The sequence below is a fragment of the Chinchilla lanigera genome, unplaced genomic scaffold (genome assembly GCF_000276665.1).
Source record: "Chinchilla lanigera isolate Chin_1 unplaced genomic scaffold, ChiLan1.0 scaffold00017, whole genome shotgun sequence".
In the NCBI taxonomy this organism is placed as follows: Eukaryota; Metazoa; Chordata; class Mammalia; order Rodentia; family Chinchillidae; genus Chinchilla; species Chinchilla lanigera.
Window position 1 is genome coordinate 16,236,566 of NW_004955418.1, and position 23,414 is coordinate 16,259,979.

The 23,414-nt window shown below is 40.6% G+C and overlaps 1 pseudogene; it reads right to left on the minus strand.

The window, feature by feature from the left end:
- Positions 1–8,035: 8,035 nt before the first annotated feature.
- Positions 8,036–12,360, minus strand: LOC102028634 (annotated as a pseudogene).
- Between the last annotated feature and the right edge of the window lie 11,054 nt (positions 12,361–23,414).

The following is a 23,414-nucleotide window of genomic DNA, read 5'->3' on the forward strand; positions in this document are numbered from 1 at the left end:
ACATTATTTTATCTTATTTTATCTTATTTTATTTTATTTTTGGTACCAGGAAATACACTCAGGACCTTGTGCTTACCAGGCAGACACTGTGTTGCTGAGCTAACCACGGCCATCTAACATTTAGAATTATAGGCAATGATAGATGTATGTTTGTAATTCATTAGCATTTAATATTTAAAAGCTATATACTTCCTCAGCTTCATTTTACTGCTGTAGCTGTTTGTGCTATGCTGCCTTATAAGTTATACAAATGTAAGAATTTGGGGGAACTTCATTGTATGCCATTTTTACTTGAAAAAAATGACTCACAGATGCTCTATGTTTACTCTGACCTAGGTATTGGGCAACTTCTCTGGCTCATTAAAACCTTGTTCCAATATATACATCCCAGAAGTCCAAGTGGAGGAAAATTAAATCTCATTAGTATTTTTAATACAACATATATTTTGTTCTTGCCCATCACATTGTAAGACTTTTCTAATTTTTAAAGGCAGAAGTTGAGATTAAGGAAGATACGTTGAAACAGACTTAAGTACTATTAGTGAAACCATTCACTGGTATCAAGAACTCATTAACGTTTCTAATTTTTAATCCTATAATCCTACTCTGAGAAAATATTCTAAGGCAATAGAAATTCAAGGAAAAACTGGAAAAGTTTAACTGAAGAATGCATAAATAAATTACGGTACATGTGGAAAGTGGAATGTACTAAGCAATTAAAAATAAAGTAGAAAAATTTGTCATACAAGGAATTATTCATAAAAACAAAATATTCAGTGAAAATATAAACCAATATGCATGACTATTATTTTTCTATTTCATTTGTGATTTGTGTTCGCTGTGGTGAGGACATCTAAGATATGTACTGATAGCAAATTCCAAGTATAAAATACAGTATTTGTTCAGTGTAGTCACTGTTCTATGTGTAGACCTCAAGAGTTACCTGTCCTGCAAAACTAAAACTTCCTACCCTGCAACCACATCTTGCCATTCTTCTTCCTCTGGGCCTCTGGCAGCCACCATTCTACCTTTTACTTCTATGCACGTGATTATTTTAGATTTTACATATAAGTGGGATCATGCAATTGTATTTCTGTATGTGGCTTATTTCACTCAGCACATTGTCCTCCAGGGTAATCCATGTCTTCATAAAGAGTAGGATTTTCTTTTTTTTTAATGAATGATAGTCCAATATATGTGTGTATGAATATATATTTAGGTTCTTTCCGTCTTACTGAAAATAATGCTGCAATAAAGGAAAACTGGTGTTTTTCAAAAGAGTATATTCATGATATGAATGGATGTATATGTATACACATGTTTGGAGAGAGAGAGACAGAGAGAGAGAGAGAGAGTGATTTTGGGGGAATTATCTCATAGGCTTATGGGGTAGCAAATCCAAAATTTATAGAACAGACCTGTAAGCTAGAACTGGAGTTAGATGTTGATGTCCATCTTGAGGCAGAATTTTTTCTTCTGTGGGAAATCTGTTTGCACTCTTTAGGCCTTAAGGTCTTCAAGTGTTTAAACGCAGCCCACCCACATTACCCATGGTAATCTCTTCTATATAAAGTCAACTGATTGAAGATGTTAATATGTCAACACACTCAGGGAGTGGGGGCCCCAAGGGAGATTTTTGCAGGTGAGGCCCCAAGGTTAAAGGACACACGTGTGCAAGACATCAGTAGCAACAGCAGACAGCGTGGAGTAGAGCAGGAAGCCAGAGCAAGGGTGCAAGAGAGCCAAATGCATCTTTATTGTATAATTCTTATACAAGTTGTTATCTCATATTTACATTCTTACATAGTGATGTAACCAAAGCCTGCCCATTTGCCTGTGCTAAGTCATGGTTACATAATGGCATCCCACAGTGCATCTGCACTAGACAAGCAGGGTAACATCCTCAGGTGTCCTTAGATGCCCCTGAGCTTTGAAAGAGTCTGAGTGGTTCTCCGCATAATAACATTTCCAAAATACTTTCATAGCAACAAGTAGCTAAGTTTTTATTAAATCAGTGAGTACTATAGTGTAGCTAAGTTGACAAGTAAAATTTTCCATGTCAGAGGTCTTTTCTCTTTTTGTTTTGCTTTGCATCTCTCATTTTTCTTTAACAAGTCTATAATGTAAACAAATTCATCAGAGTAAATGCTTATGCCTGAAGAAAGTGAAATATATCAAAAAGGAAATGAGTTATCCCATATATTGATTCAAGACAACACTTTTTTTCTTCATGCTGTTCTATAAATTCTTGAAAATGCCCAAGATTTCTCCCTTAGTGTCTTTTATACAACTATAGGGAAAGTTGAATGAAAATTTCCTGTATGTGAGCAAGAAAAGACTCCTGAAAACCTCTGAGTCCTTCAGGATCACTCCTGTGCCTGCATTTCCAGTGCCCTTTTATCCACTGTAGCTGAAGTTTAACATTTCCTCCGCATTTCCTTCATTCTGCTCAGGATTGTTTGTTGCAAATCACAGGATAATTCCTAATTTAAGCAAATAAGATTTATTAACATCTTAGAAACTCTGTTAGAATTTTAAGGAAAACCAGAGAACAAAATGTAAAATGCTCAGAGGGTAAGAATACAGTGCATAGGAACAAAGTCCTCATACCTATGGAGAGCTGCATTAGGAAAACAGTTATGCTCCACTACTCCCTGAAGAACCCGGATCAGGCCTGTGACTGGGTTCCAGGCATGCCACCACTGAGACCCTAGCAGTACCAAGACCCATCTGCCACCACACTCGCCAGAATATTGAATTTTTGGCAACCACATCCTTCCATTGCACCCATTTCCACCTGATCTTGTAGGGACAGGAACCTAGTCCACATGCTTGCAGCAAGAGACTCTGCTACAGGAAAACTGTAAGACAAAAGATGTTTAGCAGATACAAGTACATGCTGCAGCCATCAATAAATGGCCCACTCAGAGTGATGTAAATAGTATAAGCCATAAATAAAGCTCTGGGCAGCATTTTCTTTACTGTTCTTAGTTTTTTTCCATGAATTAGAAATTATTTCAGTCAGGATGCTTTCTATTATACTTTATCTATGTCAAAAAAATTCCAGGATAGAGCAGATACTTATGGATATATAAAGTTCTTTCCTTTTCCAAAGAACTGGCTTGTATTCAGGAAAGGGTCTTCATTATGGTCCTAAATATGTCCTGCAGTTTTCTCATTTGTCATATCAGCATCAATGAGATAAAGAAAGGGATAAGTACTTAGAATTAAGAAAAAAACTCTGCTTTTGGGCTGGAAAACATATGGTTCAGGCAGACATTGCTTTGGTGCTACAGAAACTTATCTTTTCTCCTACACATATATTTGAGTAGCTGGCAATTATCCAAATTGAGTGAAATAAAACAGATTTTCTGTATTAGGTACCCAAACTTAATGTTTTTATAAATATTTTATACCAACTCCATGTACTAAATGGAGCAGTAAATCCTACTGCCCACACTTAGAATAGGCAAAACATCAACACTTTCAGCAGACTTCCTGAGAAATCTACATTTTCTGTACTCCTGGCAGACTCAGATTTCTCAGGCTTGATTTCTTTCTACTACTCACTTCATTGGGAAATACTTTCACTTAGTGATTCAGGGAACAAGACCTCTGAATATTGCTGTAATGAAAAGATTCTGCCAATATGAACTTTGATATTCCATGTCTAGCACAACTAGCCTCACAGGTCACAAAACTGTCTGTGCCATTCCTTTAAACATTACAATTTTATGCTTGAATGCAAGGTTACTCACAAATCTGTCTTTGAAGGGAGTACTGGCTTTTATTTCCCATGGAAATGTCCACTGGGCAGCAATGCTTCCAAAATATTAAGCATTTTTCTGAAAGTCCCACACCTTAGTGATGGAGGAAAACTGACTATTGCTGAAAAAGATAAATGACTCCATTCTCTGTGGAACATTTTCTGGCAAAAGCAGGGAAGGTTCAGTTGTTCTACCAGAGTTAGTTCTATTACATTTGTCTACCTATTTTGGCAGAGAAAAATAACACATTGCTACCCAACCTACGATATTTCATGCCCTACCCAGTGCTTTGCACAAAGAGCCTATTATCTATTATAAATAGTCCCTTGATGCCCTCTGCCAACTCATTCTCAGCTCACAAGTGGAAATGATCCTGAAGCCTTAATTGCTTTTCATAGGTCACCATTTCTGTCATCTGGTGCTCTTTGAGAAGCATAACACTATGTTGCATGTAACATAATCAGCTGTCAGGGTGCTCAGCTATTCCTTGTAAGACAATGCTGCCTGTCAAATGAAAAGAAAGTATTACGGCCAAAAGACGTGTGTACTGAATTGAAGCAACTGCTAAAGAGTCTGGGATGAGAAAGAAAGCAACAAAAATGGAGGATCAGGGCAACTGAAAGAAGGATATTTGTTCTAATTAGCAATTTCCTTTCCTAGCTGTGCCTGGACATCAAGCTGAAGGAACACAAAGCTAAATGTCAAAGCCAGTGAGGAAAGAAGGGCTGCATTTTGGCTTGAAGCCTGAACATGAAGAATAAAGAGTCACGGGCTGAAATGAGGTCTCAGAGACGGTGGGTAACTGAGAGAAACCAAGAGCTACAGGGAATGCCAGGCAGACGCTGCGCTTGTGTTCGCCAAAAGCTGGGCAGACACACATCTATGTGTGTAAGGATGTCCATAAGACTGTTAAGTGAGGTTAATTATAAATTAGTGCAAGAGTCACCCCAGTTCTGGTTTTCTAAGATGGTGCAGAAAGGTTTCTCTTCAGTCTGCCCAGATGATGGCTCCTGCTGAGGGTATCCATAAAGTGAGGAGAAAGGCTCATGGCAGGTAAAGAAAATAGAGATTGTTTCCCAAGGTGCAGCCTCAGGAAAGGCAAACATATGACCAAGTCCAGTGAGGAAGGCATGAAGGAAACCCTAGTAGGGTTTCTTGCTTTGTAGAGACAGGGACAGCATTACAACTTGGAAATAGCCAGGACCTCCTGGTTAGCCTCTCACTTGGTATCTTCTCCCCAAGTCCCACAGGGTCCACACTCATGGTCACTCCCTGGTGGGTTTGGGTCTTTCTAGGAAGGTCTGACTTCTTCCTTGGCTAATGGGGTTCCTCTTCCCAACGTCTGCCTCCTGGACAGTCTCATATCCTCTTCTGAAGAAAGCTTCCACAGTAACGATTGGCTAGAAAACCAACTCTGGTCTACGTCTTGTCAAACTCTGAAGGTCAAGGGTGGAACTTACACATCATTAAATTCCTGGGGAAAATTAAAAATAAAGGAGGACGAAGCTCTCAGGAAATTCTACCCTACATGAAATTTGAAAGGATGAGATAAGGCTGGGGAGCACTGAAGGAGCCATCAGATGTTTAATAGAGTGTGTTGTAGCAGTTAAATAAATTTGGATTTCACTCCTAGCCTGTCCATTTAAGACTTGTGGGAAAATTACTTAAATCCTCAGAGCCTCAATGTTTTTCTTCTCCAGAATAGAGATGATATGTGATTCATAGAATTTATAGGAGAAAACAAATACAAAGCATCTCTGTACAGTATCATTAATAAATGTTAGTTTTAAAAATAAAAGTTAATCAAGTGGTTTATTGGAAGAAAAAAATCAGAGCTAGAATACTTTATATTAGCAATAAAACAGACACTATACTGTCTTATTATTATAATATAAAGTGCTTTTACATTCTCTAAAGCCTTTATATTGGTTTTAAATCCTGCCTTGAAGATTTTTTCTTTTATTTTTTGCCCCATTTGCAGCCTATAGATCTCAGGTGCTCTTTAGGACTAGTACAAACCAGTCATTGAGGCTCATGACCAAATGCCCTCCAAAGGCATGTATATGATTTGTTAATATTTCAGTGGACAGGTGTTTATTGAGTAGCTACTGTGTGATAGATGCTATGATACCCAATGAGAACCCAGTATCCAGAATGGTTCTTTCCTTCCAATAATTTACAGTTCAGCCAGTAAAAGAAATACACAGTGTCCTACTGGAAGATAAGGGAAGAGAAGTACTATTTTAAACTTTGAGTTCAGTCACCTTATAAAATATCTCATCCCATGTCACTAGCTGTAAATGTTTCAGGGAGGAGGAAGGAAAGAAAGAAGGGAGATAGGGAGGAAGTATGCTATCAGGAAATAAAATAAATGTGAATGTGCTAAACCTCTTCCCCATACCTCATTGACATTTGGCCACAAGCCAAACAGCTCTGGCCTGCCCCTTGGGCTGCCACAAGATTAGTACAGTATCTCCAGAAGGTGGGGAGTTTATTGACCAGCCAGTCCTGTTAATGACGACCTTCCTGGAAACTCTGGCAGAACCTTTGCCCACTCACTTTGGAGCAGTCGGGCTCTATCAGCTTTCTTACATAACAACCCATGGAAATGAGCCAACCATGGCAACATGACTCCATTTACTCTGCTCTGAGCTACAGATGGGCTGGTGAGCACTGTGAGCTAGTGGAAAACTAACACATGCTGGCCCAGGTCAACAGCTGTTTCCGCTGTAACAGTGGCCTGTAAGCCCTGGGTGTACTGCATGGACTTTTGTGTAGATTGCTGTCTCCTCAAGGATGTTCTTCATTTCCTTTAAATACAAAGACAGATACCAGGAACTGGGAGTGCAAGTGAATGTATTATGGACATTAGTTTGAAGTTTTTTAGGTCTCCATGTTTGCCGATCCCTGTGATTTGATTTACATCCTGAACAAACAGGTGAATCTGTACCATAGGAGCTCAAGCTTTCTCACAGCTCTTCTATGAGGAAAGCAGGAATGATATGTGCTTTCTCCTGCTGTTTTGTCTGCAGATTTGTTATTGACATACTGTCATAATTCTACCGCATTACTCTTTCTGTGGTAACAGGTATACCTTGTAGCCAGTGCAATCAGCCTGGGCATTTATAACCCAAACTCAAAAGATTCCATCTGCACTCCAAAGATGGAGTGGGTGGGGATACACCAACAGCACTCTCCTCCCATGCCTACCCTTTACTACAAATTCCTTTCCCTGTGAATATCACTATTCTGTGTACATAGGAAGGATGCAGTTGTGGCGGTGAAAATTATGAGTCCAGTCTGGCCCTGAAAGAATGTTGGGAAGCTTTACACATTTCCTTTAGTTTAAAAGGGTTCATATGGCTGATTGTCCTCAGTTTGAAGCTATCAGTGGAAATTATGAGCAAATTAGGGCAATTTTGCTTACTATGCTACTAGGCCTGTTTGCTTGCTTTCTGTCTTTCTTACTCCCAGAAATATGTACTGAGCAGTCCATCTTTGTGGCTATTTTGTTCCCAGAGCTTCTAATGATACAAGAGCCTGCTCCTGGTTGTACTACTGCCTGACGCAGTGTGATCTTGGACAAGTTAGCAAGTCATTTAGCGTCTCTGGGCTCATATTTCCTCACTTACCATTTGTTAAATTACTTTTGTACAACAAATTCTAAAAGACATTCAATACTTCCTATACTCAGTTTCACATCAAAAGGAAAATGGTAATAATCTATTCAGATCTTCTTTTGTTTGAGCTACATGAAATTGACATTTCAAAGGCCAGGAGCTTTGATTAGCAGAGATTTCATACGATTTAAATGAATTCATTACACAAATTTTTATTCAGCACCTACTATGTATAAATAAGACATTGTTTTCAGGCATTGGGAATACAACTGTGAAGAAAAAGAGAATAAACCTTGTTTCTACGTACCTCACATTTTAATTAGAGAAGCTATAATAAACAAATTAAAAGATTAAAAATGAGTCATGCAATGAAGAGAGCTTAGGAGGGCAATAAAACAGGATAAAGAGACAAAAATCACTTGACAGAAGAGAAGAAATACTGAAAAGGGGGACTGATTGAAATTAACCTACTGAACACTGAGGCTCTCGGTCACATTTCCCTTCTTGGCATCCAGATTTCTGGTAGCTCAATGATCAGCCATCAGAGAGGAGATGAGGAGAGTCTTCTCTGAAATATGTGATCATCTCAGAAGGAAAGATCTAAAGATAGTAAGATTGTGTGTTCATCAGCAAAATGGCTCAACCAGATCAAACTAGGGTAAAGCCCAACCACACAGTTTCCGCACAAGCTCTTTGATGCCGCCTGCTTAAATGTGCTAGGGCAGCCCAAGACTGCTCGGTGCTGGAGGGAAGCCACTTCTCTGAAGGAGAGGACACAGAGCAACAAGTGCTAAAAACTCAGAAGGAAAAAGCTTTCACAAGGGGGCTGGGGGTAGAGGTGAGCAGCCATAAAGCCCTGGTTTGAGCCCCGCCTCTACCAAAGGAAATAAAAGACTTCCCAAGAAGAAAAGACAAAATATCTTTTACATTTTCAGAGAGAGAGAGAGAGAGAGAGAGAGAGAGAGAGAGAGAGAGGGAGACAGAGGGAGACAGAGGGAGAGGGAGAGAGAGGGAGGGAGGGAGGAAATACTTGTAAATATTTGAAAATAAATATACTGTAAGAATAGAACCATAAACTTAATAAGAATTCAGAAAGAATAGAACTGTCCTAAGAAATAAAAAATATATTGGGGAAAAAGGAAAACTTTAACAGGAAAGTTATGTGACAATCTTCCTAGAAACAAGGAAGACATAAAAACACATACAAAAGTAAACAACAATTTTTAAAAATCTGAAATAAGTAATATACAGGTAAGAAAAGACAATAGTCCACACAGTCAACATCTAAGTTAGAAAAGTCTAAAAAGAGAAAAAAGAAAATATTTAAAAAGGTGATGAAATTATCAGTTAAATAGTAGAGGAATTATTGATGAATTATTGTGAGGTTTCAGAATTCTAATCACACAGAAAAGGCTTCTTTCAAAAAGGAAAGGCAGATTTCATCCAGCAGCAGTACTAGACTTTAGAAAAAAGTTAAGCAAATTTTTCTAAATAGTAGGAAAAAGTGAACACTGGGTAGGTTTGGGAGTCCAAAGGCCTGAGACCCACGTGCTATGAAGCCAAGAATAAGACAGATGTACCAGGGCTAGAAGACACAGTAATTCACACTTCTTTCATTTTTTTCTACACTCTATGCAGGCCCTCAAAGGATCGGAAGATGCCTACCCCGTCGGTAAGAGCAGATCTTTACTCAGTCAACAGACTCAAATGTTAATTTCCTCTGGAAATATTCGAGGGACACACACAGAAATAATGTTTGATGAAGTAGCTGGGCATCCAGTCAGTTTGGCAGAGAGAAGATCAGAGTGCAATGGGTCATATAAGTCCAAACGCCAGTGTGTCACCTACGTGGAAGTTATTAGTAGGCAAATTATATCCATAACCTGGAAAATTCTGTTCTAGATAAGCTAAAGATTGCATATAGGTTTATTTCTTCACACACCCCAAACACTATTAACACTTTTTCTCTTTTTGTTTTCTACACACATTTCTAGTTTATTATGGCAAAGGTGAAAATGCCACCTTCTCCACAACAGCAACCAGTAAAATTTATCCCAAAAATATCTCAGTACAAAATAGGTCTGTTTCAGAATTTAAAAAGAAAAAAGAAAAAAGAAAAACCTTACATGAGTTTTTAAACCCTATCTTAAAACATAAAAGAAACAAACTGGTCGTTGGCCACACAGCCCAGTCCCCATCCCCTCCTCCCAGAGAGCAGATGAAGCACTGGGTTTTCTCCACACAGATCAGCGGTTTAGCTGGTGTCCGTCTTGTATTATAGGTGTCCAGCTGTGCATCCAGCTCCTCTGCAGAAAACTGCTGCTTGGAGTTCCTACCAGTGCCTCCGCCTCTCCCTCGGCTGCCTCCACGGGTCCCTCTTTGGGTGCCACCACCACCACCAAAACCTCCGGAGCCACTGTTTCTAGTCATGCCACCTCTGTTTATACCCTGTGCAGGTCTTCGTTGTCTTTCAATCTGTGATGTGACAAACTGGATACTCATGGGGCAGCTACCTAGAGGGACCCCACCGTTCGTCTCATAGCCTTCAGGGCATTTGCCGTCCGTTCAAAGTGCACATCTGCCTTTCCCAAACTTTGACTAGAGCAATTATAGTGCACAGCTGCCTTTTTCAGTGTTCTGAATTCAGCTAAGAGTTCCTGAATATCTGCATCTGATATGCCGAAGGCCAGGTCAAACCAAAACTTTTTCTCATTTTTATAAGTAGCAGTAAGTTAAGCCTTTGGTTTTTATTTATGTACTTGTTCAAAGAGAAGTCTTTACTGGTTTCTAAAAATTATTCAGTATTTGGAAACTTGCTTCCCCCAGACCAGGGGGACCATGGCCTTGTGAGATAATATACCTGTCCCAAAAACCTAAGCACTCTTTACCAAGAGTTTGATTTCTACAGGTAGAATTAATTCTACTCCAGCAATTGTGTTAGAAGGGTGTTATAACCCTTGTTATGGGGACAGTTACTTCCTATATGGGGAAAAAGCAAAACTAGATCTCCCATTGCACTGAACCACACTTGCCAAACTCCTCAAGTAACACAAGTATAAAAGCCCTCAGAGTCCCCTGGAAACAGTTGTCTGATATATTGTTAGTCAATGCCTTTATGGCCAGTTTCTTGGAGCCGCATACACACACACGCGCATGCGCACACACACACACACGATTGAAGGCAAGTTCAATGAGTCAGGTAAAGCAACTGGGAAGTCGGGTCTTGATTTTATCCTCTTTCAGACATTTTAATGTCCATCAGGCTGTCTCTGTGAAGAATACTCCAAGAGAAACAAAGGAAATTCTTTCTAAGCAAGAGAATACATTACCATGATAAGATGTCAAGTGTCTAGGAGAAAAGTTCTTCAGAAACTTCTTTCTTGAGTGGTAACCAGTCTTTGGCCATTATGCCATGGCTGCCTCACGGGAGATGGGTAGATCTGATAGACGCCACCCATATTCCCAGCGTCACAGTGGTTCTCTGAGAAGGCACTGGCTGGTAGGGGATACATCCACAGGCCAATTCCAGATGAGGAGTCGTGAACACACCACTCAACAGGTGACTTTGTCTCTATGATTAGAGGCATTTCTGCTCATTTATACCTCTGACTTTTTTTTGGAAAATCTGGAGAACTTTCCATTGCTTTGTACATTTATTATTTTGTTCTTCTAACTCCTCCACCTCCTTCTCTAAGTACTTAAAACAAAATATTTGATTGTTTTATAGCAGTAGATAGTTAAACATAAAGGAACAAGTGGGTTATTGTCATCTATTTCTAGTGACAATTTAAAGACAATTTTTTTCTTGTTACACCCCCACTACCTTTCCTCCCAGTGTTTCTTCCTTGTAGAAATGACTCCAAATACAATGCAGGTGTGCAGTAGACATATACACATTTTAGCAGTCAAGATAGGTTGATTATATTGTGGGAATGAACAACCTCAAGTCTGGGTAGCATAAAGTAACAAAGTTTTACTTCTCATTCATAATCCATTTCCCTCTGGTGATGCTGAAAGCACTGCTTCATTTCACTTGATCCTCATCCACGGACCTCATCTGAGAGTGTAGCCACTGTCCGTATTACCAGTGGCCAAGGCAGAGGGTAGAGAGAGCACAGCAAAAGATTGCACTGGTTCTTGAACTTCTACGTGAAAGAGACATGCACTCCTTTACCACTAAATTTCTTTGTCCATAGCGAGTCATGTGGCCAAATCTAACTTTAAAGGGTTGGATAAATATAATTTTTTTGTAAGTGGAACACTGAATATTAGTAAGCCTTTGAACAGTTTATTATTTATACTCAACTACAGAGTTATAATGTATATACTGTGATATCAAAATCATTAGCAATACAGGAATTTACCTTAATTTTATCCAGATGTTGTTTAGAAAAACATCTAAAATCTGAGATTCAATGTCTCAATCTCACCTCTGTATGTTTGGCTAACACCTAATGGTGTCTCATTTTGTAGATAAATAAAGGTTGTCATCTCATTAATTGAATATGTTTCAGACCACAGGAAAATGTGTGACATGGTTACCAAGGTTATTCATTTATAATGAAAGTCTGAAGATGTCGCTGGGGGGAACCAAAAGCCAATTGCAGGCTGGAAGGATCTATTCTAATTGTGATCGTGAAATGATAATCATGCAATTGTTTTTTATTCCTCTCTCCCAGTTTTACGGATGTTGGGAAATGCGTTACACCTTAGTACAAATTGTACATGGCTCAGAAAGATATTTGGGGACACATGGGAAGAATGAAATTGGAGTTGGAACAGTGAAAAAACATAAGGTCAGAAATTAGGAGCTTTCCAGGGTGATTTGACAAATCAAGCATCAGCATTGTCCCTTGGTCACTTGCCTAGGCAAGACCCACAGTGTTCCCCTCCACATGGTTGTGCAAGCTTTCTACCTTTCTTCCTACCTCCAGTCTCTCTCTAGCCCCTCCACTGTCCACGTAGCTGCCCATCGTCTTACTTAAACCCAGTTCTGATGATGGAAGTTACATTCAGAAAGGAGTCTACTGATTCGTCATTGCTTTCAGGACGAAGTTCAGACCCTAAGCACGATCTTCCCTCAACAGTTTGAGGAAAACCTGCCTTTTGTCCTCAAACTTTATTTTCCAATATACTTCCTCAGCTTCAATGAAGTATGCAATTGATGCGAGTGAAAATTTCTCAGCTGCAAATATGCTCTTACACTTGAAGGATACAGACATATCTACTCTCTCCCATATGTTTATATATGTCTCTGACTCCAGATGAAAGACTGAAAATAATGGTTGGACTCTTGAAAGAAATGAAAAACAATTATCTGTAGTTAAGATTTGATCAGTTATACAAGTTGCATTCAAAAACAAAAAGTGCATCTCTTAAATATAATAGCAAAAAACTTAACTGTGTCAGAATGAAGTCAAAGAAACAGGAGATGATCATATGCAGTTACAGTCCCAGTAAAATGGTGAACTACTGTGATACCCAAACATGAATATTTTCCTAAAGGCAACACCTCAGTTTAGAGCAGAGCAAGTAATCAACTTTAATTCCAGTTGAGAATTCTTTTAATATTTTAAATTTGTATTTTTTTATTTTTGTACCAGGAATTGAACTCAGGACCTTGCCCTTGCTAGGCAGGCGCTATGCCACTGAGCCATCTCCCCGGCCCTTTTAATACAATTGTATAAATTGTCCCAACTGACTTGCCTTGGGTAAGAAACAGTGTATTCTAAATGATTAGGAAAAAATGTTGTGTTCATTGGTTTAAACACAGAGAAAACATTTTTGAAAAGTCATAGCATTTATTTAGGTAATGCCCCTTATTTTCTTCTCCCTGGCCTAATCTTGGCTCCAGTTCTTCACCTCTCCTTTTTGTTCTTCAGAGACCTCAGCTCTGTGATTGAAAAATATTCTCCTATATTCTCAAATTTACCTTTCTTTTTTTTTTTTAAAAGATTTTTTTTTTTTTTTCCGGTACCAGGAATTGAACTCACAACCTTGCACTTGCCAGGCAGGCACTGTGCCGCTGAACTAAATCCCCAACCCTCAAATTTACCTTTCTTCACTTTCTGCTTGCAACTAAACCTAACCTCCTCTAGGACCACTTCGCCTACAGCCCTTTCTGACCCAAGTCACAAAAGCCCTAATTTTCCTAGTCCCTTAGGGTTGGAAGGGGGTCCACACCCCTCATGTTTTCCTGCTCTCTGAACCTGCTGGATCTCAGCTTGCCTGGCACGTTACCTCGTTATCACCTGTCTCTATGCTCCTCATTGCCATTGTCATCTGCTGTCCTTCTGCGCACCATCTGTCCTTTCTTTCAGATATTGCCAACCGTCATCAAACCCCTTCTTTTTCTACACTGTGACCTCTTAAAAAATGACCTCATCTTCTGCTCAGGGAACCATCTCATTTAACCTCAACGCCCACCATCACATGCCTAGGTTATCCTTTCTCCTCCTTCCTGCATCAGGGTGGGGACTGTCCTTTGCCATCAGAGCAATCCCTCCATCTGGACTTAGACCCTGCTCTGCCAGAGTCTTCTCTTTAGGACCTGGGCACTGTGGAATCAGGCACACACTCTCTTCCTCCCTCCCTTCCTTTTCCCTCCTCCCTCCTTCCTCTCCTCCTCACTTCTCTTTCTGGGCTTGTCTCCTGTACCTCCTCACACTGCACACTAGTACTCGCATTTAACCATACTCAAATCTCTCTCAACTTACAAACAAAACAAAAAGCAGAACACGATACATCCTTCCCCCAGAGTCCTTTCTATCCATCATCCTGTTTCTTTCCTCCCTTCCACCACTTAATTTCTTTATTTTATTTCATTTTTCCTCCCTCTCTTCATTCTAAGTATGGTAGCCTGGCCCACTGTGCCATGGATGTTACTCTCCCCACGTACGCCACTGGCCTCAGCGATACCACATCCGAAGAATGTATTTTCATTCTCAGTTTACCTAACAACTTGGCACCTGCCTATGGCTTCATCAACCACTCTTGGTGGTCTGCACTGCCCCCTTAAATCACCCTTATTAGTTTGTGGGCCTTTCCATTGCTTTTAGTCTGCTTTTGCTTCCAGCGGTCTTCAGAGAACTTCCTGTGGGTCTTTAAAGCAAGTTCTATAGCCTTGCTAGGATGACTCTTCAAAACCTGGGAAGAAAAAAAATGGCTAATATTAAATGAGGTGCAGAGGCTAGAATAGTTTCACCAGAATTTTAAGGAAAAGACCTAACATTTAGTGATGTGGACATGCTAAGTGCTTCTGTACAATACCTTAGAACCCACTGACCACTGAAGGAGGAAAAGACCTAGTCCTGATTCATAGGCTTCAAGCATTCAGCACACCTGGTTATCCACGTTGTATGAAGAAAATTATTTGAAGGAAGGATTTCTGAGCAGAGCAGAATGGCTCTTTTGGAATCGCATCATTTGGATTAGAATATTGGGAACAAAGAATTCTGGAGTGGAGACAGTCACGTGGACCTGTAGGAATGACTAGAGTAGGCAGCATGTGTAAATTTCTATCAACAAGTATCCTTTGTGGAAAAGGCTTTACAAGTGGTCAGATGCGATGGCTTAGCTGGTAAATGTCAGGTAGCCTTGACCATGTTAGGGTTGGACTCTTCTCGGAACAGTCATGGGGGTACAAAAGCAGTGCCTCACTCCCACCAATGCTAAACGAGACATATCATTGCTAAATGTTCAACCTGTCCAAAATAATGAATACCGTTACCTCCCAAGAAGACAAACACACTCCACTTAGGTAAAAACAACCCTCTTTCTATCCCTTAATTACAACATGTTTTCTGGATATAGCTTTGCCTTTCTAACCCACACTGCCTCCGTCAGCACCCACTATCCAAAGGCTCACAGATTTACTGATATGAATTAATGAAAAATACTGCATCAGACCAAGAAGCTAACTTTATAGCAAAGTAGGAATCACTCCATGGATTCAAGAGCATACACTACCGGTTCCCCATGTACTGAACAAACCAGATATTGCTGTTCCAATAGAAATTGTCAACAACTTCTTCAAGGCACAGCTGAGATGCAGCTTAGAGATGACAGTGTATGAGGTTGGGTTGTTGTGTTAGATGTGGGGCATACCTGATGGCTCAGGTCACTGTGTGTACCTGTGCCCAGTGGTAAATCCCATGAATTCATGGGGTGGGATTAGGAAGAATTTATTCACCTCATTCCAAGAGACCCACTTATCACCTGAGAAATTTGTGTTTCTGGGAAACCAGAGGGCTATGGCAGGATTTAGTTTTCAACTCCGTGGCAACAGGGCTAAATTTATCTTCTAACTCATAACTTTCTTTCTGTTTTTGTTTCATTTTAAAGAGAAAAAAACTAACAAAACAACAACAATGAAGACAAAAACAAAAACAACACAAAAACAACAGACGATACATGACCTCAAAACAAAATGATAGGAATTAACAATGGTTGCTACATTCCATATTGTTATCTTCAATGAAGTTGCTCAGTCCACCAGATGTAAGAATGTAAGATTGATCAAACAATCAAAGACAGTAACAAGTAATAAGAAAAACAATAGAAACAATACAGAGCTTCACAATACAAGATAGCAGAAATTCAACAATGGTTCTTATACGGCATATTGTTGTCTTCAAATCAGTCCTTCTGATTACCATATACAAACATCCAAAATTGGTCAAGAAGAAAGAAAAATTTAAGCATTAGCTGTTCCTTTCAATAAACCACAGACATCAGCAATACACCTATCCCGCCTATCCTTGTATATACATATAAATTTTGTTTTTCATTTTCAAAAGAGAAGAAAAAGCCAAAATAACAAAAACAAATACACAAACAAAACAGCATGGTAAACAAAAAAAAGCCACAAAATTTCAAAACAAGGTGATAGGATATTAACAATAGTTCTTATATTACATAATGTTATCTTCATGACCAATATCTTTCATATGAGCTTCAAATATTAATATCTAACTGACAACTTACCTGATATTGAAATTAGACATCTCACAAGTCCCTGAAACCTAATATGTCCAAAACTACACTTAGCATCTCTGTTGCTTTCAGTGAATAAGAACTCAAGAATGAAATCTGGAATCCTTTTAAAAATCTCTGATTTTTTTAGTTTAACATGCCCATTCCATTAGCATGCTTTACTAATTCTTTTAAATATCACCCCTACTTTTCAATAAGAGGGGTATCAATAGGACCACCAAAGTTTAAACTTTGTATCTCATTGGGTCACTCCAGCCATCTCCACGGTGAAGCCCCTAAGACAGTCCCCAGAGATCCCACCTTCTCACATTTTCATTGGGGTATAATCTTCCTCTTTTTCTTCTAATAAATAGAATGCTGCAAACCCTGCTGGGATGTGACTTCCAGAATAGGTAACAAAAGCTCTGTTTTTATCTCGCTCTTAATCTCTTGCTTTCTCGTGTGTTTGCTCTGACGGCAGACAGGTGCCATGTGGGCTGCTGCCCAGTGGAGTGACTTGTATGGCAAACTCCAGCAACAGCCAGCACAGAACCGAAAGTCTCCGGGGGGAACCAAGTCTTCCAACAGCCACATGATGGGGTGGCTGTAGAGCATTCCTAACTGAGCCTACAGATGAGACAGCGGATCTGGAAGATGTCGCCACTGCAGCCTTGTGAGTCCTGGAGCCAGCGGCACCAGCTGATCTGCACTTGGACTCCTGACCCATTAGAGTGCTTGCTGTAGAGTTCTAGGTTTGGGGGTACTTAGTTACACAGTAATTGATTCTGGATCCAGACTCCTAATTGGTCTCCATCTGTGCATCCACAGCCTTCTCCAATCAATCTCTTCACAGAACCCAAAGTCTTATTTAAAAAGTGAAAAGATCATTGTGTCATTTTCTATTAAAACTCTTCAATTTTCTCCAGCTGTTGTTGGAACTAAATCCAAAACCCCTGCTCTGGCTTTTGAAGCCCCTATCATCTGTTCTCTGTTTTCTTTAGGGCCTCATTTTCCACCACTCTTTCCTCATTTACTCTGCACAGTCCTTGTTCCTGGTCTGTTGATACTGTTTTTTAGGCTCCATGTTCCTCCCCACCTTTCACACTCTGTCCCCTCTTCCTGGAGTGTGCATCCCCATGGTTTCCACCTGGCTCATTGCTCCTCTTCTTTTGGATCCTCCTCAGATGTCACCAGCCTCTGCAGGGCCACGTCACACACTCCCTTAAGACTAACATGACACGGGGCTCCTGTTTTCTCTGATATACTGCAAGCTCCATGAGGGCAGAGGAAGTACCTCTCTTGTTCACATCTTCATATCCAGAGCTAGAACATGAAAAGAGATCTACAAATATTTCATGGAGAAAGAGAAGAGATGGGTGGAACAAATGATGAAAATATATTCTTCATATTGCATTATAACATATGGTCAATTATTTCAAGGCACGTTGAAAATGACAGAAGCATACAAGAGGTGTCTAACGTGGGAGACCACTTAAGCAGAACTGAGGCCTAATTGGCCTCTTCTGTGAGCATGAAGGGGAAACGCACAGGGATGATGGCACCCTGTGGGTTCCAGGGAAAAGTCAACACAGCTGAGGTCAAGCTGTTTACCTCAGCATGGACTAATGGATAATGGAAAGCAGGTGAATTTTGTATTACTTTAATTGCATGTACCTGTGTCTGAGTGACTAAAAATAGGATAAGCCTGATGCTCAGGGGCTTCTCTGCCTACCAGAGGCAAGAGCATCCTGGCTGCCCACATGTTAAGATAAGTTGGTATCTGTTTGTCTTTCACCCTTGTTCACCCCTGGGTCAAGGTGACAATTAGATCCCTAGAGGGGAGGCTAGGTGGGGAAAGACCAGAATGAGCTGGTTCCCCAAGGGTGGTGCCTGGGCAGGGACCTGGGACCATTGTAGACCAGTTTGCTACAATCCAATGTCTTTCTTACCTGCCAGTGTTCACCTGTGATATGAAAGCAATATGGATTATAGATTTTACCCAACCACGTGGATGCATTTTTCTACAATTCTTTCTGTCATCAAATACTCACTGATTTCTGTGACAAGGAGTTTGCTAGGCCCTGGACATCAAGGGTAGTAACAGTTTCTGGCCTGAGTAACAGGGTGGATGGTGGTGTCCTTAACAGGGATGGGAAAGACTAGAGAAGAGCGGGCTTGTGGAAAATATAAAAATAGTTTTGATAAATTAGAAACATTATAAAACCACCCACTGTTGGCTAACAGTCATTCTGATTATTTAAATTACTAAGCCAATATCATTTTTTATCAAAATTAAATCTCCTGGAATAACACAATATCAGACGATCATACATTCTGATGTGCCTGGTTAGCTAAATGGCTTTAAGCAAAGGACTTCCTTTCCCTTAACCTCAGCTCAGTCATTTATATGAGAAGGTCTTACTGTCAGCTCTCTTCTGGCTAAAAATTTCTACTTGCTTAAACATTTGAAGAGAGCAGGAGTCTAGATTCTGTGATGTATTCAACTGTCATGAGAGTTTGGAGGGTCTTGAAGAGAGACTAAAAGGTTACAAACATGGCATTACAGTCAGGGTTTGCAAAGGAAACAATACAGGACACATAATTTATAGGATTATTTTATGATAGTCACCCAAAGAATCATATACAAAGAGAGTGCAGGAGATCTGTTCACACACTAAAGACCTAAAGAATCCAGCTGAGGGCCTGGATCTCACAGCAAAGTCCTGCATGAGGGCAGCTGAAGAGCTAGAGCCTATAACAATGTTCTCATGAGTCCAACTGGAGGTCTAGGGCCCATGAAAACGTCTCATGAAAGTCTGTTTCATGGATCTGCACTGGGAAGGCCCCAGGTTCAGTGGTGGAAGCTAGAAAGTCTGTGGAAGCGGGATGAAGGACCTGTGCCAGCAGGCTGAGGGATCTGCACTGGAGCCAGGAAGTGACGCTTTAAGTAAGAACCAGAGTTTCCCCTGAAAAATACCACTGCCATCCTCAGCAACAACGCAGTCCCAAGCTCCTCCGATGATGAGAACAGCTGAGTCTATACCAGGAAGGTCAATGCAATAAGCTTCTCCAGGACACTGAAGATGATCACTCACCATTTTTCCCCCCAGAGCCAGGAAGCAATGCTCAAAGTAAGGACTAGAGCTCCCCCAAAGTGAACCACAGTCATCCTCAGTGATAGGGGGGTCCCAAGCTCCTCTGATGGTGAGAACAGCCAAGTTCATCAGGAAAGCCAGCATGACAAGCTCCTCCTGGAGAACCAACAGCTCCCTCACAGCACCCAAACTTCTTCCTCTCCAGTTCTTTCTATTTTGTTGGCAACAACCCTCAGGAGGGCCTCCCACACCCAGCACCACACTGGTTCAGTTCAGCTGGGTGTTACAAGTGGACCACCAGTTGTCAACCCACCACACACCGAGTGCCTGTGATCTAGCAATGCCTCCCTAGGTATTCACTCAAAAGAAGTGAAAATAACACTGAGAAGAAAAGCAATCTGTATGTGAATGCCTATGGCAGCTTCATTAATGATCATCAAAAATTTAAACTGATGCAATTATCCTTCAGTTGGTGAATAGATGAACAGACTGGGGTACAGCCACAGAATGGACCACTAACCAGCAATTAAAACAATGACAATGAATTGGTGATACACAATGGACGAATCTCAAGTGCATTGTGCTAAGTGAAAGAATTCACTCGCAAAAGGTTACATCCTGTATAGTTCCTTTCCCATAATGTTCCAGAAAAAGTAAAGCCATGAGAACAGTGAACATATCAGTGGCTGCCAGAGGTTGGGATTGGAGGAGTGGTTTTCTACAAAGATGTGGCACAAAGGAACATCTGGGGGCAATGAAACTATACCCCGATTGCTGTGGTTCTGTACAATTCTACTCATTTGTCAAAACTCATAGACCTGTTAACCTAGGGGGATAAATTTCACTGTAATTTTTTAAATTGTGGAGCAGATATAGTATGCTCTAAGAGACATTGTAGCATGTACTTGACTGAGTTAGGAAGAGTATAAAAAAGGACAGATTAAGGATGGAGCAATAATAATACAGCATGATGCAGACAAGGAGGAGAGGAGAAGAGGGGAAGGAGAAGTAAAAAGATCAAGATGTGATATGAATAGGTATCAATACCCCATAGTGAGTACACTCCTTATGAATCAAAAATATATACCAATAGAACAATACATAAAATGTTTTCTAAAAAGAATCTCAAGTAAGCCCAGAATCAACAAACAGTATCACTAACTAGCCCCATAGTGCTTTTCTCTGGCAGATTTGCATCAATAAAATCGTGCAGTCCAGGAAATTATGCTAAAATGTTGATAAGCATCATAATTATCCTAGTTCCCTGGACCCCTGGAGAAACCTTTGGGTGGATAATGATGTATCCAAACTTCCAGTCGGTGCCAATACCTTCTCCTTGAAAGCATAATTCTCTATCTACTTTACAATAAATTCTACTTCTCCCTCTACATGGCCCATGTATCTTGACTGAATTATTCAAGGGCACAAGGAGCTGAGGACCAAGAAAGACCAAGAAAATCCAGCTCCTCACTGCATCAGAACTGACTTTCCAGTAACATCTTGTGGACCAATAATTCAGATCCCGGATTCACCAAGTGGTAGGATTAGATTCCTCCACCCCCACTCTCTCTCAGGCTATAAATTTCCATTTGCCTTGTGTTTACAAGACACTGCAACAGCTCATGGGCTTGCAATAGTTCTGATGTGTGCAAGACTTCATGCCTTGGGTAAGGAAATTTGTATTCAGTATGATGTTTTAGGGTGTTGTGCTCCTGAGGCTTGCTGCCTGTTTTCTCTTCGTCGGGTTTATTTGGCATTAAGTACCAGCATGTATTCCTAAGCTTCTGCATTTTTGCTGCCTCTTATGCCACTTTTGGGCATAAAGTTCAGGCTGGTGAACTCACTATGTAGCCCAGGTTGGTTTCAAATTTGCAGCAATCCTCCTGCCTCAGCCTCTAACTGGTGGGATTACAGGCATGTGCCACCACACCCTGCTTTGGCTTCTAAATAGACCCTTAATTTGATTTTTTTCTTAGTTCATGTGTGTGACCTATAATGATTAAATTCATGGTGAGGAGTCAGTATGTATACAAACACAGCTTAATTCTTTTTCTGTCCCATTCCCCTCCTCCTCTCCCATCCTCTGTGTCTTGGTCCCTTTCCCATTTACAAAAGATCTATGTCCCTGTTTCCTTTTACCTGTCTTTTAGTTTGCTCTTTATTTCTATTTTGGATTTCTCAAACAAGAGAAACCATAAGGAATTTCAGCTTGTATTTCTGATTTATTTCACTTAACACTGTTTTCAAGTTGCATCCATTTCCCTACAAATGACTTGAATTTATCCTTTATTGCTGAGTAGTATTCTATTATGTATAGATACCATATTTTCTTTGTCTATTCATCTGCTGATGGATATTCAAACATCTTATAATCTTTATTCTAGATGGGCTAAAAGCCAGCAGAGTAAACCTGAGAATCACACTAAGATGGCTACCATCATTCCAGACCCAAAAGAAAACCCAACAGCATTTCTTGACTGACTTAAGGAGGTGCAGGGAACCACTCAAGACCGCTTCAAAGTCCAGGGGCATCTAAGGACACCTGAGGGTGTGACCACACTTGTCTAATGCAGGCACACCGTGGGATATAGCTGTGACTTAGCACAGGTCAACACGCATGTGCTGGTTATGGCACTATGTAAGAATGTAAACATGACCTGTGTAAGAATCATGCAATAAAGATGCAGGGGCTTTTGTGCTCTTGTGCTCTGCCCTGCTCCATGCTGCCTGCTGTTGTTGCTGATGTTTTGCACATGTGCATTCTTTAACCTTGGAACTTCACCCAAAAAATCTCCCTCTCCCTGCACCCTCAGCGGGCTGACAGGAGGCTATATAAGAGTGTACTACGGTTGACATTCACTCCTATGAGGGTGAAGTTTACCTTAGAGATAGATTTTTTTTTACCCACTTAGCCCCAGATATTAAGAGGAAATTACCAAAAAAAGTCCTTGAATGGAGAACTCCCACTGATGACTTACTAAACACTGCTAACTCTGTTTTCCGTAGAGGGTGTAGATGAGGAACAAAGGGAAAACAGAAGCTAAGGTTAAACAAGAGCTAGAAAACAAAAAGCATTTAGAGCTTCTCATTTCCTTAAGAGGGGATAGAATGTTACCTACTGGCTTTTTCCCTCAAGAACAGTAAGTTCACTCATAAGTGTCTCATCTGCCAGCAAATGGGCCACTGGAAGGGGGACCATCTTAACGCAGGTTGACCCCCTAAGTCACCTGCCCTCAATGTGGTAAAATGGGACACAGGGGGGATTCCTGTTCTGAGGGTTGAAGGAGCCCCACTCCAGTACCTTAGCTGCTGTCCCTGGGATGAGGACACTCCAGGCTCAAGTTTGCCCTCAGTCCAATCATCACCATTTTCAGGATGGGCCTCAGGTAACATTGGATGTCGGAGATGAAACCATAAACTTCCTCCTGGACACTGGAGCCTCTTACTCTGTTCTCACCTCTTTGCTGCACAAGTGGCTCCCAACACTCATCAGGCTATGGGCTTCCATGGAACTCCAGTGACGAAACACTTTACTCCACTTCTGTGGTGGTTATGGAATAATTTTCTCCTTACCTATCTTTCTTGATGATGCCTGAATGTCCTGTCCCTTTACTGGTTGAGACTTATTAACAAAGAAGGGCCTCAAATTATTTTTGGCTCATGTAACAGCCCCACAGTTAGGACAATAGTTGCCTCGCCATCAATGCTGACAGTGATTTTATCCTTATGGAGCTTCCCATTAAACCCCAGTTGTGGGCCAGTGACATGCCTGGGAAGGCTATCATTTCCACCCTGTAGTAATTCAGCTAAAGAATTCTCGTGCCTTCCCACATTGTAGACAGTATCTCCTTCAACTGTGTCCTCTCATAGATAGGAACATTCAATACGGCCTTTTACTGCCTTGTCAGTCACTTTGTAATGCCCCAGTCTAGCCAGCAAGAAGCCCAAGGCTGATCACC